The sequence below is a fragment of the Molossus molossus genome, unplaced genomic scaffold, assembly GCF_014108415.1.
Source record: "Molossus molossus isolate mMolMol1 unplaced genomic scaffold, mMolMol1.p scaffold_m16_p_1, whole genome shotgun sequence".
Taxonomy (NCBI): domain Eukaryota; kingdom Metazoa; phylum Chordata; class Mammalia; order Chiroptera; family Molossidae; genus Molossus; species Molossus molossus.
In genome coordinates, this window is record NW_023425344.1 from 158,858,552 (window position 1) to 158,876,201 (window position 17,650).

The window sequence follows — 17,650 nt, forward strand, 5'->3', positions numbered from 1 at the left end:
GTCCCAGAGACATGGAAGTAGGGTAAAGACTGACAACCTCAGAAGAGGGGGAGAAAGGGAAGGGATAAACCACAGAACTTACATGCATGTACGTATAAGCAATGAACATGGACAACAAAGCAGTGTATGGAGTGAGCGGGATGGGGAGGAGGGTGTCAATGGAGAAAAAAAGGAGAAATATCTGTAACAAAAATAAATTAATAAAAATTTTTTAAAAAAAGAAGCAAACAGCAGCTATCTCAAAATGTTGCCCAAGAACAGCTTTACAGAACAATAATTAAATAAGGTTCATTCATAAAGGAAAGTCAGGACTGTGTGTGTGTGTGTGTGTGTGTGTGTGTGTGTGTGTGTGTGTGTGATGGTACTTGCAAACACTTAACTGACAAGGCATAATGAACAGTGAGATGTACTAAAACGGAGAATAAGGACTGTTTCAGAGGGTGAGTCATGTATCTACAGAGTCCTAAAATAAGAAAGATAAAATCAGATGTAAAAAGAGAGATGAGAGACACTTAAAGGGATTCATATGTTAAAAGATTATAATGAGGTGTTCATTAAAGAGCTGTAATGCATGACATATAGAAGATTGAGGAAGTATTTAGTAACTACAGATTTAGGATATAGGGTAATAAATTTAATACAACATTTGTAGCAGCAAAGGACTTGTATGAAAATATTGAACTTGTTCAGCATTGAACCCACATGCTATCATTCTTTCTACACCAAGTAGAAGTTTGAAGAAAAATAATTATGGGTGAATATATACTTGTTAATAAACAGATCAAAGGGTAATTGGCAACTTTAGAAAGTGAATCATTCAGCATTGAGCATGCATTCTCAGGAGACTCATCTCTTGGAACTGGCAGGAGTTTTGGGGAAACCTGTTCCAATCTCTTACCAAGGCAGGAAGCTCATCTTAAGCAAATTAATTACATATTGTCTCAGTGTTATTTTATAACACCTCATTGTACACAGTAAGAAATTACTTTTCAAAGGTATAGATGGAAACCTAAAGCGAGGTGCTCGTCATTTAGCACACTATGCCCTAATTTCTAGCCCAGGTCCCTTCCTACCCAGTGTTCTAAGTACTCACCTTCCACCAACATTGCCAGATGTCTCCTCTTTCAGAGATATTCCGCTAAGTGTTAGATTATTGAGACAACTGGAAGGTGATGTAGTTTTGGACTCACACAGATCTGGGTTCAAACATTGGCTGCAAATAATTGAGTGTGAGTAGATTAATTGTTTGTAAAATGGAGTTAATGTGTATGTAATTCATTGTTTTTTCTTACAAACTCTGAGATAATGAATGTAAGTTGCCTAGGATGGTCCCTGGCACATAGTAGGACCCAGTAAGTGTTAGATGTCTGCTCCACATATACCTCAGTTGTTCACTTTACCTGTGAATATACAGAAGGGCTATGTTAAGGAGGAGCTGATTTCTGCAACTATATGTCTTTTCTAAAGATATACTCTCTTTCTTTTTAATATGTGCCAATCATCCAAACATTTTTGCAGGCTGTAAAGGATTCATAAAATTCTTAATTTTGCCATACTTCTATCTTTTTGAATCAGAGATTATTGTTTGAACTACTACAGAGCTTTGCATAGGAATTTGATTTATTTGTCTTATACCTTAACTGAAATAAACTTGGTATTAGACTTCTGCTTAAGTTAGCTGAATTAATTCTGCTTTAATTCAACTTCATCTCTGCAGTGGAAAATGACAGGCATTATTGAGTTCTGTTACACATCTAATAAGGAATGCCCACTTCTCATCCTTGCGGGAGCAATTTAATACACGGCAGAGCCTGTCAAAATTCAATTCAAAGTTGAATGACTAATGCATAAAAGTCAATTTTATATCCTATCAGAGATAAAGCCAGTTATTTCTTTTTATCAAGTAGATGGGGATGCTCTTTATATCTCTAGTTGCAAATATTTGAAACTTCAGGTTTTGCAAAGTTAGAGGAGATGTGAGTGTGTGAGTGAGCAGAAAACGGAGGCATTTGGGAGTGGAGTCTGCTTAGGGAAATGAATCAGCAGAGAGTCTGAGTCGGTCATGTTGTCTTTGTGCAGGTATGATTTCCATAACCTTTGAATGAAGGCATCATCTCAGTGAAATGCTAAGAGTGGGGAGGAAAAGAGAGATTTTTGAAGGCCCATAAACAGCTCTAATCCCAATTTTCACGTGTGCATGTGCATGTGTACGTGTGTGCACGTCTGCGGGTGTGCACAATAAGTGGGTGTGCAGATGCACAAGCATGGGCACAGGTCCTGGCACTGCAGGCAACATCTACTCAGCAACTATTCATTTAGCACCTTCTAGTCATTGTTCTGAATGCTGAGGGAATAGGAATGAAGAAAACATACAAAAACCCCTGCCCTACGGGACCTTATATTTTAGTGGAGGAAGAAAGACAGTAAATAATAAAAAGAGTAAGTACCTTACATTGTATGTCAGATGTGTCATAAGGAAAGATAAAACAGAGGCAGAGGAAAAGGAACATTGTGGGAGGTATAATTACATTAAGTAGAATGAGCAAGGAAAGCCGAAGGGACCCATACCGAAGTGAGTTATTTGGGGGAAGGGCATTTGAAGCAGAGAGAACAGCAATTACAGAGGCCTCGAGGCATGCTGGGAGAACACCACAGTCAGGGGGGTAGGGACAGAAGATGAGATCAGATAAATAAGAGGGTTCTAGATCCTCTAAGACCTCGAGGTGAACAGACTGTGGTGGAATGAGGAGGAAGCAGGGAGACCAATTCTGAGGCTACAACGATGGTAAAGTGGCATGTGTTAATGATGATGATGTTGAGGGATGGCCATGGGAGGGAGAGGCAGAAGTAGCCAGAGGACAAGACAACTGGAGGGAAGGAGGCCAGGTTGTCAGAGGGATATTGTACATGTCTGAGGCTAGAAGTTGCCTCTTTAGGGGACTGGCTGTGTAAGACCTGAGGCTGTACTCCTGCTAAAATCTGATGTCTACTGTCGTTGTGCCTGCAGGAATCACCACGAGCACTCACTCGAGCAAGCTGAACGGCATTTTCCCCTGTTGACTTACGCCTGCAGTCCTTCTCATTCATGGTTTAGCCGGATCACTTTGAATCCGAGAATTACTAGTGTCTATTTGTTTATTAGGTACTGTCCTCTCCCACCAATATCCTCCATCTCCTGCTTTCAACATTCCATTCATTAGATACATTTCTAATTCTCTTGGTGTCGTGTTCTTATTTTATTTCTTTTGGTGGGAAATTCTTTGTTTGAATAGAGAAAGCAAACCTTAAGTAGGCACATTTTTATCCAGACAATTATGTTTCTTTTTAAATTTTTGTATTATACAAAATGTTCTTACATGATCAATATAAGTCAGCATTTCTTTCATCAGTCAGTAAGTCGAGGCATTTAATTCATTTCTCCTGTATGGACAGTACTGTATAGAATGTCAGGAAAGAGTCACAAAGGAAATAGAAAATATGATTTTTTTTTCTTTTTCATGAAGCTTACAGAATATTCTGGCATATGCAGAGAAATCAATGGAACAATAATTTTCAAAGCAGCCCACCAAGCAATAATCTAGCCCACTTTGCAGTAGAAGTGTGAACAGAACTCTCTAGACAGAATCATAAAAGGCTTAGAAAGATGAGCATTGATTGAGCCAGGTTTTGCAATAGGTGAGATTCCAAAACCATCTCGAAGGTGAGGAGGGACAGGAAATTCCAGGGAGAGTAAAGTGAGGACCAGGTAGAAGATGGCAAAGTTGGCATGTTTGGAATGGAAGGTGAACGGAAGAGAAGGTATGGAAATTAAACTGGGGACTCTTTCGTGAGGCATTGTTTGGGGATTTGATAGGTCGAGCAAAAGACTCTGGACCAGCAGAAGGATGCAATGAGGAATCGAGTTGGAGCAGTCTGGGTGTGGACGGAGCAGACGTGATCTAGCACAGAGGTTGAGGGACAGGAAGGGTGTGAAATGCAGTGTGACGCTGAGGATAAAAGCTGGAAACCTGGGCGTGGTAGCATTAATGGGGAAGACAGGGAGGTTTGGAGCTTGTGGTGAGTGAAGAAAACAGATTAGAAGAAGGCGAGATTCAAAAGGCAGACTAAGACCCAAAACCTTGCCCTCACCATTACTCATCCCTGGTATCCACACATCCAATTGTTTACAAGCCTATGGAATTTATGCTCACAATTATTTAGAAACTGGCCACTACTCTTCACTTCTACTAGCCGATCCAAGCCACACTCTCTTGTCTGTTTATATCAATAACTTCCTGTGTGCTTCCCTGTTTTCCCCCTGCCTGCACCACGTTCTACTCACAGCCCAGCACAGGTTTTCTCAACATGGGCACTATTGACCTTTGGGCCAGATAATTCTTTGTTGTGGGTTTATAGGACACTTAGCAGCATCCCTGGTCTTTACTCATTAGATGCCAGTAGCACACCACCCTATCCTAAGTTGTGTGATCAAAAATGGCTGGTTTTGCTCAGTGGTTAGAGCGTCAGCCCATGGACCAAAGAGTCACGGGTCTAATTCGGGTGAAGGGCATGTACCTCAGTTGCAGTTCAATCCCAGCCCTAATTGGTGTCATGCGGGAGGCAACCAATCAATGTCTCTCTCTCTCCCTCCCTCCCTCTCTCCCTCCACACTATCTAAAATCAATGGAAAAATATCCTCCAGTGAGGATTAAAAAAAAAAAAAAATGTCTCGAGACATTGCCAGGTGTCCCCCACTGGTAGCAGTGGTAAAATAACGCCCCGTTGAGAAGCGCTGAGTTACAGTGAGTCTTCAAAAACGTAAGTCATGTCAAGTTGCTTCACGGCTCAAACCTTTTACTATCTTTTCCTCTTACCTAGAGAAAAAACCCGTCTCGACAATGGTCTGTAAGGTCTTACCTAGTGTGTGCTCACCTTTTCTAGCCAGGTATCTTTTTGCACCACATCTTTTTGCTTACTCACTTCCTTTTTGCTTACTCACTTGCTTGCTGTTCCCCAAATGATCCAGGTACACTCTTGAAGAAGGGCTTGCCCCTTGCTATTTGCTTTATTTGCAACATTCTCCTCACATATCTTCAGACTCGCTCCATCACCTCCTTCAGACCTTCACTTGAAGATCACCTTCTCAGAGAGGACTTTCTAGATCATCTGTTTAAAATCACACCCTTCACCCTGGCCAGGGTTGCTCATAGGTTAGATCCAAAGGATTGTGGTTTCAATTCCTGGTCAAGAACATATACCTGGGATGCAGGTTTGATTCCTGGTCCTGGTTGGGGTGTGTGCAGGAGGCAACCAATCAAAGTCTCTTTCTCACATTGATGTTTCTCTCTCTCTCTCTCACCCTCCCTCTTTCCCTTCCACTCTCTCTAAAACAAACAAAAAAAGTCAATGGAAAATGGTGAAGATTAATAAAATTGCACCCTTTCCCTGCTTTATTTTCTGTACAGACTTATCACCATCAAACATGGTCTAAGTAAACATTTTTTGTTGTTAATCCTCACCCGAGGATATTTTTTCCATTGAATTTTAGAGGGAGTAGAAAGGAGGGAGGTGGAGAGAGGCAGGCAGACAGAGAGAAACATGAATGTGAGACACATCGATTGGTTGACTCCTACGCGTGCCCCAACCAGGACCAGGGATCGAACCTGCAACCCAGGTACATGCCCTTGACTGGGAATTGAACCCGAGAACCTTTGGTGTGCCTGCGGGCCAACACTCTGTCCACTGAGCCACACCGGTCAGGGCTAAACAAACTTTTTAAACATTTCTTATTTTATCCATCTTTATACTAGAATGTAAGCTCCACGAGACAAGGTTTTCATTGGTTAGAGTTATTTCTAGTACCTAGAACACTATGTGGACATAATGTGTGTGTAGCAAACACCTACTGAATAATTAAATGGCTGGCTGGTTGGCTGGCTGGATGGCTGGATGGCAGAGACAGGCCAACAACGGGGAGCAAGTTAAGCCATAGGTCTGGTCTGCAATGGAGCCCCCTGGATTTTCAGAATCTTGGGCCTCCTCTTACAGTCCCCTGCTTCTGCCCTGTGCTGTAGAGCGCACTTTTTCTATGGTAGGCGTCACTCAGTGCCAGCCCGCAAACACCCAGCTGGGGCACTTGCCAAGCACAACAAATGCTGTTTAGGAACAAAAGAGCCTCTAATGGAGACATCAGCCAATTTGTTGAACAAACCATTAGTTTGGTGGCAGAAGCTGCATATGTGATGAATCTACTAATTTATAGGTCTTTATTGGACATTAGTTAATTGCCAGCAACTGCAAATCCTGGAAACACTGGGGAAGCCTGTATTACTAAGGAGAGATTGGGTATGTCAGCCCTTAGTAATTACAGAGCTTATATCTCAGAATTAATGAGTGAGTGGCTCCTACATATTCCTAGTGTTCTGTTGCTACTTCCAGAGTTGTTTCTGAGTTTTTGTTTTAAAACAGAAGCTATACTACAAGCTGAATATTTAAAAGGAATATTAAACATAAAGATTAAAAAATTAGAATTAGTCTTTTTACCCAAAGTCACCTTTTGGATGCATTTTTTAGGCATCAGCCACAAATATTTTATACACACACACACACACACATATATATATTAACCATACATATATACTATGGATTTATATACTATATATACTATAGGTTTATAGTATATAAATATATGCTATAGATATATACTACATAGCACATATAGTGTACAGTTAGTATGTATATATTATACAGTCAGCCCTCTGTATCAGTAGGTTCTGCATCTAAGAATTCAACCAACCACAGGTGAAATATATATTTAAAAAGTTACATTGTTGCCCTGACCAGTATGGCTCAGTTGGTTGGAACATTGTCTTGTACACTAAAAAGTCATGGTTTTGATTTCCAGTCAAGGGCATATACCTTGGTTGTAGGTTCGATCCCCGGCCCTGGTGCATATACAGGAGGCAACCGATCTACATTTCTCTCTCACACCAGTGTTTCTCTCTCCTCCTTCTCCTCCTCCTCCTTCTCCTCCTCCTCCTCCTCCTCCTCCTCCTCCTCCTCCTTCTTCTTCTTCTTCTTCTTCTTCTTCTTCTTCTTCTTCTCTCCCTCTAAAAATCAATGAACATATCATTGGGTGAGAATTAAAAAAAAGTTACCTTGCTGCTGAAGTGTATGACATACTTAAGCCCATGATGTTCATGTCTGTACTGAACATGACAGATTTTTTTCCTGTCATTATTCTGTAAACCATACAGTATGGCAACTGTTTACATAGCATTTGCATTGTGTTAGATATTATAAGTAATATTTAGAGATGATTTAAAGTATATGGAAGGATGTACATAGGCTATATGAAAATACTATGCCATTTTATACAAGGGACTTGAGCATCCATAAATTTTGGTATCTGCAGAGGGTATTGGAACCAATCGCCCACAGGTGCTGAGGAATAACTGTATGTATATTTATACTATCTACTACATAGAGAGTAAATATATACTATGTATAGTATAAATATATAGTTTTTTTTTTCCCCTAGGAAGGGAGAAGGGGAGAGAGAGAGAAACAACAATGAGAGAGAACATTGATTGGCCTCCCCCTGCAGTCCCCCCATTGGGGATTTGGGCCATAACCTGGGCGTATACTCTGACCGGGAATCAAACCAGTGACCTCTTGGTGCCTGGCTCAACCACTGAGCCACACTGGCCAGGCTATACATATAGATTTTATGTTATATATCTATATCTACCTATATTCTCTCACTATACACATATACTTTAAAATGTCTCAGACAGGATCTTACTGTTTCACATCAGATTTCACTTAATACCATATTTAGGAATTTTTATAGCAGAAAAGTTATAGTCAATTCTTGTTTGTATGTGTTTAATAATTAATTAATGAGACACTACTGATTATATCTAAGTTTTATTTTTGTAACAATTATACAGATAACAAGATGAATGTACCTATAAATATACTATAACATACTTTTGTGATATAACTTTATGTCTGTAAGGCAGATTTCTAATAGAGACATTTCTGGGACAAGAAATGTTTATGTTTAAAAATATGATGCTGTAATATTTACACTGCATGGAAGGATACAAGAGTGCCTGATTTCTTTACTTTTTCTAACCTTTTATACTTTAAAACTTTTTGATCTGTGCCAATATGAAGGTTAAGAAAATTATGTCTAATTTTAAAAATTTGCATTTATTTAATGGTTGAACTTTTTTCCCCCATATACCAATCAGTCTTGTATTTGCACATGTGTGTGAAGGGGAGGTTAACCTGTCATTCAAAAACTTTGCTTTTTTTAAAGAGTGTGGTTGGCTTTTGCTGAGAGTTTTATATATTTTTAGATAGGACTTATTTTGATTTATTCCTTTATCTATTCTCATAGGACTTCATAATAAAAGGACTTTATCTAACTATTCCTCTTACTATTCCACTGTTTGATAGATGGTTCGCTTTCTCTTGCACATGGATAATGTGAAAAATTGACAAGGAGGCAATTGATGTAGTAAGATCCTGGAGTAACAAAGTTCATGGACAAGGTGGCAACATATAAAATATAATGGTTAAAATTTAGATGAAAAAATTATAAGAAAATTAAAAAGTTTGAAAGAAGTTAGAATTTCATTTAACTTTCTGGAGAAATGTTTTTAAAATAGGAGGTGATGCAATCTTTAAATTGAATAAGCTTAATATTTAGAATACTTCTTCAGGTCAATATTTCTTGGAATTACATCTATTCTACATATCAAATATGAAAGCCTCCTTTTCAAGCAGTGAGTGACTTTAAGCGTTGCCTATATCATTTAAATGGATATGTGAATTTCATTTTTCTCTGTGTAGTAAAAGTAACTGAGAGACTGTTAGACTTCATGGCCAATTGTTTTAACGTCATGGTTGCCCTCATTTTTGTGTGTGGTCTTAAAGTATAAATCTGTGAAGAATACATATGAACATAAAGAAGGCTCTTCCCCAATCTATAGTTCTTAAAGAAATATACTGGAGCATCAGAGAATAACGTAATATTGAATTCTTATCTGAGATATTGTGGGAGAAAGTAAACAGAAATGGTGCGATTCAGTAGTCCCCCCTTATCCACAGGGGATGCATTCCAAGACCCCCGTGGATGCACGAAACCACCGATAGCACCAAACCCTATATATACTATGTTTTTTTAAAAAACATGTTTTATTGATTTCAGAGAGAGGAAGAAGGGAGAGGGAGAGAGAGAGAGAAACAAAGATGAAAGAGAAATGCCCCCTCTTGGAAATCAAGATCCCAGCCAGGGCACGTGCCCTGATGGGGAATGGAGCTGGTGCATGGGTTGCCGCTCAACCAACTGAGCCACACCAGCTGGGCTATATACTATGTTTTTTCCTATACATATGTACCTTCTCTTTGGTATATCCAAATTCCTGGCATCACTACTCCTGTGCTTTGAGCCCAATGTTAAGTAAAATAAGATTTACTTGAATACAAACGTTATGATACTGAGAGAGTTAATCCGATATCCTAGACAGCCACCAAGTGCCTAACAGGTGTATAGTGTAAACAGTGTGGAGTCAAAGGACAAAGGGATGATTCATACCCCAGGCGGGAAGAAGTGAGATTTCACCACGCTACTCAGAATAGTGTGCAATTTAAGACATTAATTGTTCATTTCTAGAATTTTCTACTCAATATTTTTGGGCCAGAATTGATCACAGGTAATGGAAAGAAAAACCATAGATAGACCCTCTGTATGTAAAAATTAAATTACTTGGGAAATCACTTGATATTATTAAAGAGAAAGGGAACTCTTATTACAAGAGAGGATAGGTGTATCTACCAAGAGGAGTGAGAGACCACGAGGCAGCCAAATCGTTTTGCATAAAAAAGACAGAGCAGGAGGGATGGGGTAGGAAGGGGGAGCAACACAGTTTCTGGAGATTCAGGAGGCAGAAAAAGGTGCTTGGAAATCACGCGAAGAAAAGTTGAAAAGGTGGCAACCAGAGAGAAAAGCTGGAGCGGTTGTAGTTATCTAACGTTGCATCAAATCACCCCCAAACTGAGCGACATAAAATAACCATGTGTCACGTTCCCAGTGTCTGTGAGTGTGGAGTTTGGTGAGTTAGGCTTGGCTGGGCAGGCCTGCCTTGGGGTGGCTCACACAGCCCTGCTAGCGGGCTGCAGTCATCTGGACATTGGACTGGGCTGGAGGACCCACCAGCTTAGCTGGTGAACTAGTGCCGGCTGTTGGCTGGAGTTCTCCACGTGGGCCGCTCCATGGCCTGACTGATGTCCATATAACACCAGAGCGAGTCCTCCAGGAGGCCACGCTGGAACCAGAGTGCCTGTACGACAGCCTCAGGGAGACACTCCGTCACGTCTGCTGGGCGCTGTGTCTCAGCTCTGATTCACTGTGACGGATCCCACGCGAGAGCACGGAACCAGCGAACGCGGGTCACTGGGGCCTTCTTGGCGGCCGGCTACCGCAGGAGGGTACCGCAGAGATATCTACTAGGGATTTAAAACTGTTTTTACGTGTAGTGTGCCATGTCACTGTTCCCCAGACTCCTCACATACATCTAGAACAGTGACGGAGGGGGCTTCTTGAGGACGATGGCCACTGCCGTGCGGGGAGATGACTCGGCATAGAGCTCCTGAGCGCCCCTTCCCAGCTCTCTCCCCGTGCCACGAACCCCCAACTCTCCACGCAGCTCCAGTCCAGTCCGCCCCCCTCTGCTGGAGCCCGAGGTAGGTGCCTGTAGCTGTGACTTAGTGTGCTGGCCCTTCAGGGACGGACTGTTCCCCGTGCCTCTCCCTGCTTGACAGAACCTCTGCTCTGGTGATTTCTCAGCCAGGTTATGTGGGTGCCTTTCCCGCTACTCTGTGCTGGGGAGTCGGCTTGGGGTTTAGACCCCTGACTTCTCAGTGGGAGCTTCTCACAGCGAAGACAGCCCTCAGCTGCTACCTCTGGGCACCCAGCCAGCCCTCTTGCACCTCTGTAGCTCCTACCAGTCTCGATTTGGGGTCCAGGAAACATACAAAAATATGCTCAACAACTCTAATCATCAGAGAGATGCAAATTAAAATGACTATGAGGTATCACCTTATACCTGCCAGAGTGGCTGCCATCAACAAATCATCAAACAACAAGTGCTGGCAAGGGTGTGGAGAAAAGGGGGCTCTAGTACACTGCTGGTGGGAATGCAGACTGGTGCAGCCACTGTGGAAAACACTGTGGTGTTACCTCAAAAAGTTAATAATTGAACTGCCATTTGACCCAGTGATCCCACTTCTAGGAATTTATCCTAAGACCCTGAAACACCAATCAGAAAGAATATGTGCACCCCTCTCTTCACAGCAATGCTATTTATAACAGCTAAGATCTGAAGATAGCCCAAGTGTCCATCAGTAGATGAGTAAATAAGAAAAGTTGTGGTACATATACGCAATGGAATACCATGCAGCTATAATAAAGAAAAATCTCTTACCCTTGAGACAGTATGGAGAGACCTGGAGAGTATTATGCTGAGTGAAACTAGCCAGTCAGAGAAAGACAAGTACCACATGATCTCATTTATTTGTGGAACATCATGAGCAAAATAAGCTGTCTACCAAAATAGATTCAGAGTCATGGAAGTAGGGAACAGACTAACAAACCTCAGAGGGATGGGGGCGAGAGGGGTGGGAAGAGATAAAACAAAGAACTTATACGCATATATGTACAACCAATGGACACAGACCTTAGGTTGAGGAAAGTAGGAGGGGGTGGGAGTGGGGACGAGGGGGTCAATGGGGAGGAAACGGGGACATCTCTAATACTTTCAACAAAATACATACATACATACATAAAATAAAACAGTAATAGTTTGTGGAATTGGAATTTTTTTCTATATTTGACCTGTTACACAGAAACCAGAAAAATCAGTGGGGAAAATTTGGTATAGCCCCATTTTAGCCATATTTACAAAGCCTTCTTCATCCATATAAGACCATTTTTTTCTTCCTCTCTTCTTCTCTAATACCTTGAGGAGGAGACACAAAAGACTTGAGGATCCCGAGCAAGAACCAGGAAGAGTGAGGAGGAATCGTCTTCCTCGACAGTCCTCTGGACCGGCAGAACTTTTTCCAGTTCATTTCATCCTCTGATTCATGGAGAAGGTGATCAGTCCTGGAGAATGAGCTGCTCATCAAAAATACAGTCAATTAAAGACAAAATAGCGAAAGCAGGCTCTGAACCATTGTGAAAAGGTCTGAGGGTCTGTCATTACTATTTCAGATTTAGTCAAAGATAATTTAAGTAGCGATTGCTTTTTATAAATGCACTTTGTGGCACAAAGCTCCCTGAATACTCTAACAAAACTGTTACTGTGAATCCGTGAAATACTCGATAGTATTTCCCTTAGGAGCCCGGTTTAAAAGATCTATTATTGTGATGACTAGAATATGCTAAACACATAGACTATTATCCATCTGATTCTCTGTGGAGAAGTTTTGCAAAGGTACCCAAGCAGTTTGATTATCACAGGGAGACTTTTTATTTTCAGCTTTGCCAAGCTGTGCATTGAGTTCTGTGCCTTCATTTAAACAGTGAGTTCTGAAATTAATTTACAATACATCCAGGGAGAAGACTCCTTGGTGTAAAGCAAAAAGCTACAAAAAAGTGGTAAATTTAGTTTCCTCAAAGACTTCAAATTAAATTTCAATTCAATTCAATTAACAGTTTTTGAATGCCTGCTGGGAGCATGGCACTATACTAGGAACTAAAATTTGAAATATGCAGAAGTTCAAGCGCGGGTTCAAAGTTAATCTTATGAATTTGGGTAGAGAGAAATCAGAATTATTTAGACGGCATTCTTTTTGAAGTCTACATTTCCTTTGATGAATTCTCAAAACATGGTTCAATTTGATTGGGAACTCCATGGGAATGGAGTGAGGAGAACAGAAAACATTCTTTATTGGCTCTTAAATTTGGAATGAAGGACTTTTTTTTTTTATATTACTTCAAGAAATTGTTTAAATAATAAAAATACTAGTTAAAAGAAAACAAATGAAAATGAACAGATAGTTGTGTTTCTTTAGAAAGACACAAGTAAGTCTCCTGCTACACAGAGACATGAACATTTCATATTTGCACTTATTTACCCTGTAAGCGCCATTCTGAAACATAACAGAATACAAAGTGTTCTGGTATCACCAGGAACAAGAAGGAGAGTGGAGTAAGTTTATATCTGCTAGAATGTGCCAAGAGATTGTACCAAAACGTCTTTAGAGCCCTCCTTACCTGAAAATGTTTTGCATACCTGCTGGTCCTTGCTCTACAAACATCAAAGACATGCTTAAAAGGAAAGATGGAATGGGTTCCTTTTTTAGGATCAAAAAACACACCTTATCTTCAGTGGATGACAGCAGTGTTTACAGCAGATCCCCAAACACTAAAATACGGTTTCTTTGTCCCTGTTACACTCTTTTCTCCTGTGCACCCTATGGAATTCTTTTTTAAAAAATTATTTTATTTTATTTTAGTTTTGTCAGTGCCATTTACTGAAGAGTGCCATTTACTGAAGAGGTCTTTCTTTCCCACTATACTGTAGTTGAACACCAGCCGACTGTGTATTTGTGGGTCTGCATCTGGACTCTACTTTGTTTCATTTTTTTGTTTGTCTGTCCTTTACATCCATCCTGCACTGTCTTAATTACTGTGACTCTGTATGAATTTTTTCTGTTTGAAGGACCTCTGACTTAATTTTTCTCCAAGGTTGTTTTGGGTATTCTATGGCCTGTTTATGTCTATAAAATTTTAGAATCAGTTTGTGAATATTAACAACAGAACCCTGCCAGAAATTTAGTTGGAATTGCATTGGATCTGTAGAGCCATTTGAGGGGAGCTTAAACTTTACAATATTGAGTTTTCCAATTCACAAATATGGTATATTTTATCATGTATATAAATTTTAACTTTCCTCATAAATACTTCCTAGGTAGAAGTCTTATATAACATGTATTAGATTTATCCCTAGTGTTTTTTTTAATATTTTTCATGCTAGGGTGGAATTAAATTTTTTATTTTCTATTGTTTGTTGTTCAGAAATAAATATAAGTTTTTTTTTTTTTAATATATTGATTTTGCATCTAGAGACTTTCCTAAATTCACTTGTTAATGTTAATATTTTGCTTGTAGACTCTTCTGAATTCTCTCTCTATAAAACTATGGTGTCTGCAAATAATGACACAAACACTTTTTCCTTTCTGATATTTATACCCTTCATTTCTTTTCCTTGCATCATTGTACCAGCCAGGATCTTCATTTCACTACTGAGTAGACGAGATGACAGCACACACCTTTGTCCGCTTATTGATTTCGAGGAGAATGATTTAGCTATTTTATTACTAAGTCTGATGTTTGCTGTAAGATTTTTTTTATAGATAAGGCAGTGATGTGTATCATTTATTTAAGCACGACATTTGCATTTTTTTCTGTAGCTAATAATCATGTCAGTTATTTTCTTCAGCCTACTTTCCTTCAGCCGAAGGCTTGTTCCTCTCTACATCCTCCAAAAGTTTTGTAAGATGCCTTTCAGTACAATGTTTCACGTGGTCAAATCTGTCAGTAAATTAGCTCCATTTTTTTCCCCCTGGAGACATGTAGAAGGTGTTCCTGCTGGGTGCTTTTGGTACTTCCCTTTGCCATCATTCTGGGAACTCAGTTGCCATTGTTGGTTTTCAGATGCTGTGTCTCGTTCACTGATTTTTTTATTTTCTTCTCGGCTTCCTCCCTCTTTGCCATGGAGAACACTTGGCATCACCCGAGGCTCCCGGCACAGCGGGTGCCCCGAGGGCTGGGAGCCTTGCTGGAAAGACCTGAGGCTCCCCTGAGCGGAGGGGCTTTAGGACAGAAGGTGTGGAGAGAAAGGAAAAGCTTTTCTGTGTCATTTCAACTTGTGACAGTTATAAGGCTGTTTTAAGTAACACAAAATATTGTCGATACCATATTTGAGTGTGTATGTTTTCCATACCATCTTTCAAAATGGCAAAAGCATATTTTTTAAAAAGTCACATAAAACATTCATGGAGTTTCCTTAAAAATCACTAACATTTGTTAACATTTGCGAAGGATTATCAAAGATTCTGATGACATTTTCTGTAAACAATGAATATTCATTCAACAAATATTTATCCAGTGTTTTTCCTGTGCGAGAAATCAGTGAACAAGGTAGACATAAATCTCTGTCTTCTCAGAGGAAGCTACATGGTAAGTGTAATTAATAAGTTAATTCTATAGAATGATAGAAGATGATAAGAGATATAGGAAGGGTGTGGGCAATAGGAGTCTTGGTTGGGATAGAAGTGCAAAGTGCATTTTCAATAAGATGGTCAGGGTAGGCTTCATTGAAAAGGTGACACTGAGCAAAGATTTGAAAAAGGCGAATGAGTTAGATGTGGGCACATCTGGGAGAAGAGCACTGTAGGAAGAGGGAGCTTGTCTGGTGTGTTCAGGAACAGAAGGGGGCCAGTGTGGCTGAAGCTGAGTGGGCAAGGAGAGTAGACAAAAAGATGAGGTCAGAGAGAGAATGGGGCTAACCCATGTAGGACCAAGCAGGACATTGTAAATACCTGGGCTTTCCCTCTGAGTAAAATACAAGTGTTTGGCAGATTTGGAGCAGAGGAATGACATGATCTGGCTTGTATTTTGAAGGGATCACTTTGGGCGCCGCATTGATAAGAGACTATTCGGGGCCAAAGGTCAAGGTAGGGAAGTCAGGTAAGAAGCTTTGGAAGTAATTCTGGTTGGTGCTTCCATTCAAAATAGCAGCAGTGCAGATGGTGAGAAGTGGCTGGGTAACACACCCCAAAATGTAGTGGCTGAAACTAATTTATTATTTATTATAATTTTGTGGTTTGGCCAAAAAATGGTTTTTTTCTGCATTCACTCATGTGGCTACATTTGCTGGAATGTTGGCTGGGCCAAAGGTCCAAGATAGGCTTTCTCACATGCCAGAGATCCTTGGTTTTCCTCTACCCAGCTGCTCACTCATCCTTCAGTACTAGGACCATGCCTCCTTTGTATTTTTTTAAAATATGTTTTTATTGATTTCTTTTAGAGAGAAAGGAAAGAAGAGAGTGAGAGAAACATCAATGTGAAAGAGATACATCAATTGGCTGCCTCCTGCACACTCCCTATTGGGAATAGAGCCCACAACCTGGGCATGTGCTCTGACCAGGAATCGAACTGGGACCTCTCAGTCCGTGGGATGAATCTCAACCCACTGAGACACACTGGCCGGGCAGGACCAGCCTTCTTATGTGTTGACTTCACGGCAGTATTCCAGGAGAGAAGAATGTGGAGGCTACCTCAGGGTCACATCATATCATTTTTACCACATTTTAATTTCAAAAACAAGTCACAAGGGCAGTTCAGATATAACTGGATGGTAAACAGACTCTCTTGATGGGAGAAGCAGCAAAGACACATTGCAAAGGGACCTGCACAGAGGGAGAGAATGAATTTGCATTCATGTTTTTAGTCCACAAAATTATTCAGTATTGTTGAGAGTATAGGTTGAATATGTGATGTGAGAGAAAAAGAAGCATCATAGACGACTCAGGCTTTTGGTTTAAGCAACAGGCCCAAAGGAGTTGCCACAACTGAGATGGAGAGGACTGTGGGTAAGTTAGGGGAGCTGAAGGATGGGCTCAGGACATCAGCTCTCCACATGCAGCGTAATATCAAGTTACAGGCCCCCTGAGGCAAGGTCTTCTGATCTCGGCCAGGACTAGTCTTCGAGATGGGGAGACTGAGCAAGCAGAGGATGATAAGTAGGTGTAGTTGGCTCAAGTGGAATGAGGGCAAGAGAAGGCCTCTGTGTCATAGAAAGTAAACTTACATGTAGAGATGGTTCTCTGGGTATGAACAGGAAGAGGTCATGATGTCATAAGCAGAGTCCAGGATGAAGGTTTACAAGAGGTTTGTAAGGAAACTCAGAAACTCGGAGAACAGCCTTGAGGAAGACCAGAAGAAGCTCTTAAATGACTGTTGTAACTCTAGAATCCTTAACGAAAAAAGAGATGTAGTCCAGAGCATGATGGGTTGAAAAACTTCCTCATTGCCAAGCCAGGGAAGAGTGAATGGACCTGCTGCACCCGGATCTTGTCAATATGGAATATAACTCACAATTTAGAGTCAACTTCTTTTTCTTGTTTTGAACGGGGAGAAATATCATAGGGGAACAATTGCACCTCCTCTAGGCATAAAGAGACTGTGAAATTGTACCCAAGATAATTTTGGGGAGGAGTGCACTCCACGTTGTATGATTCTTCACTGGCAAGCCTCTGAGTGTGAGCATGAGCGTGCACTGCGTCTAGGTGTATCTGCATGTATGTATATATATCCTAGCAGCAGCAACTGCTAGAGTTGACCTTTCTTCAGGTCAAGAACTCAGATGGTGAAGAGGAAGAACCAGGTCGCTCCTGGAGTTGATTGGCACATATTCCTGGCTGGATATTACAAATACGCTGTAAAAGATGGAATACCTTCTCCTTTAGCAGGTTTGACAGTTTACTCAAGGGTAAGGGGGCGGACTCTAGGACCTTTGAAAGTCAGTTTATATCCCAAGATTTCACATTCCATTTATGTCTGATAGACGATTTAAATAAATGATGGTCTTTC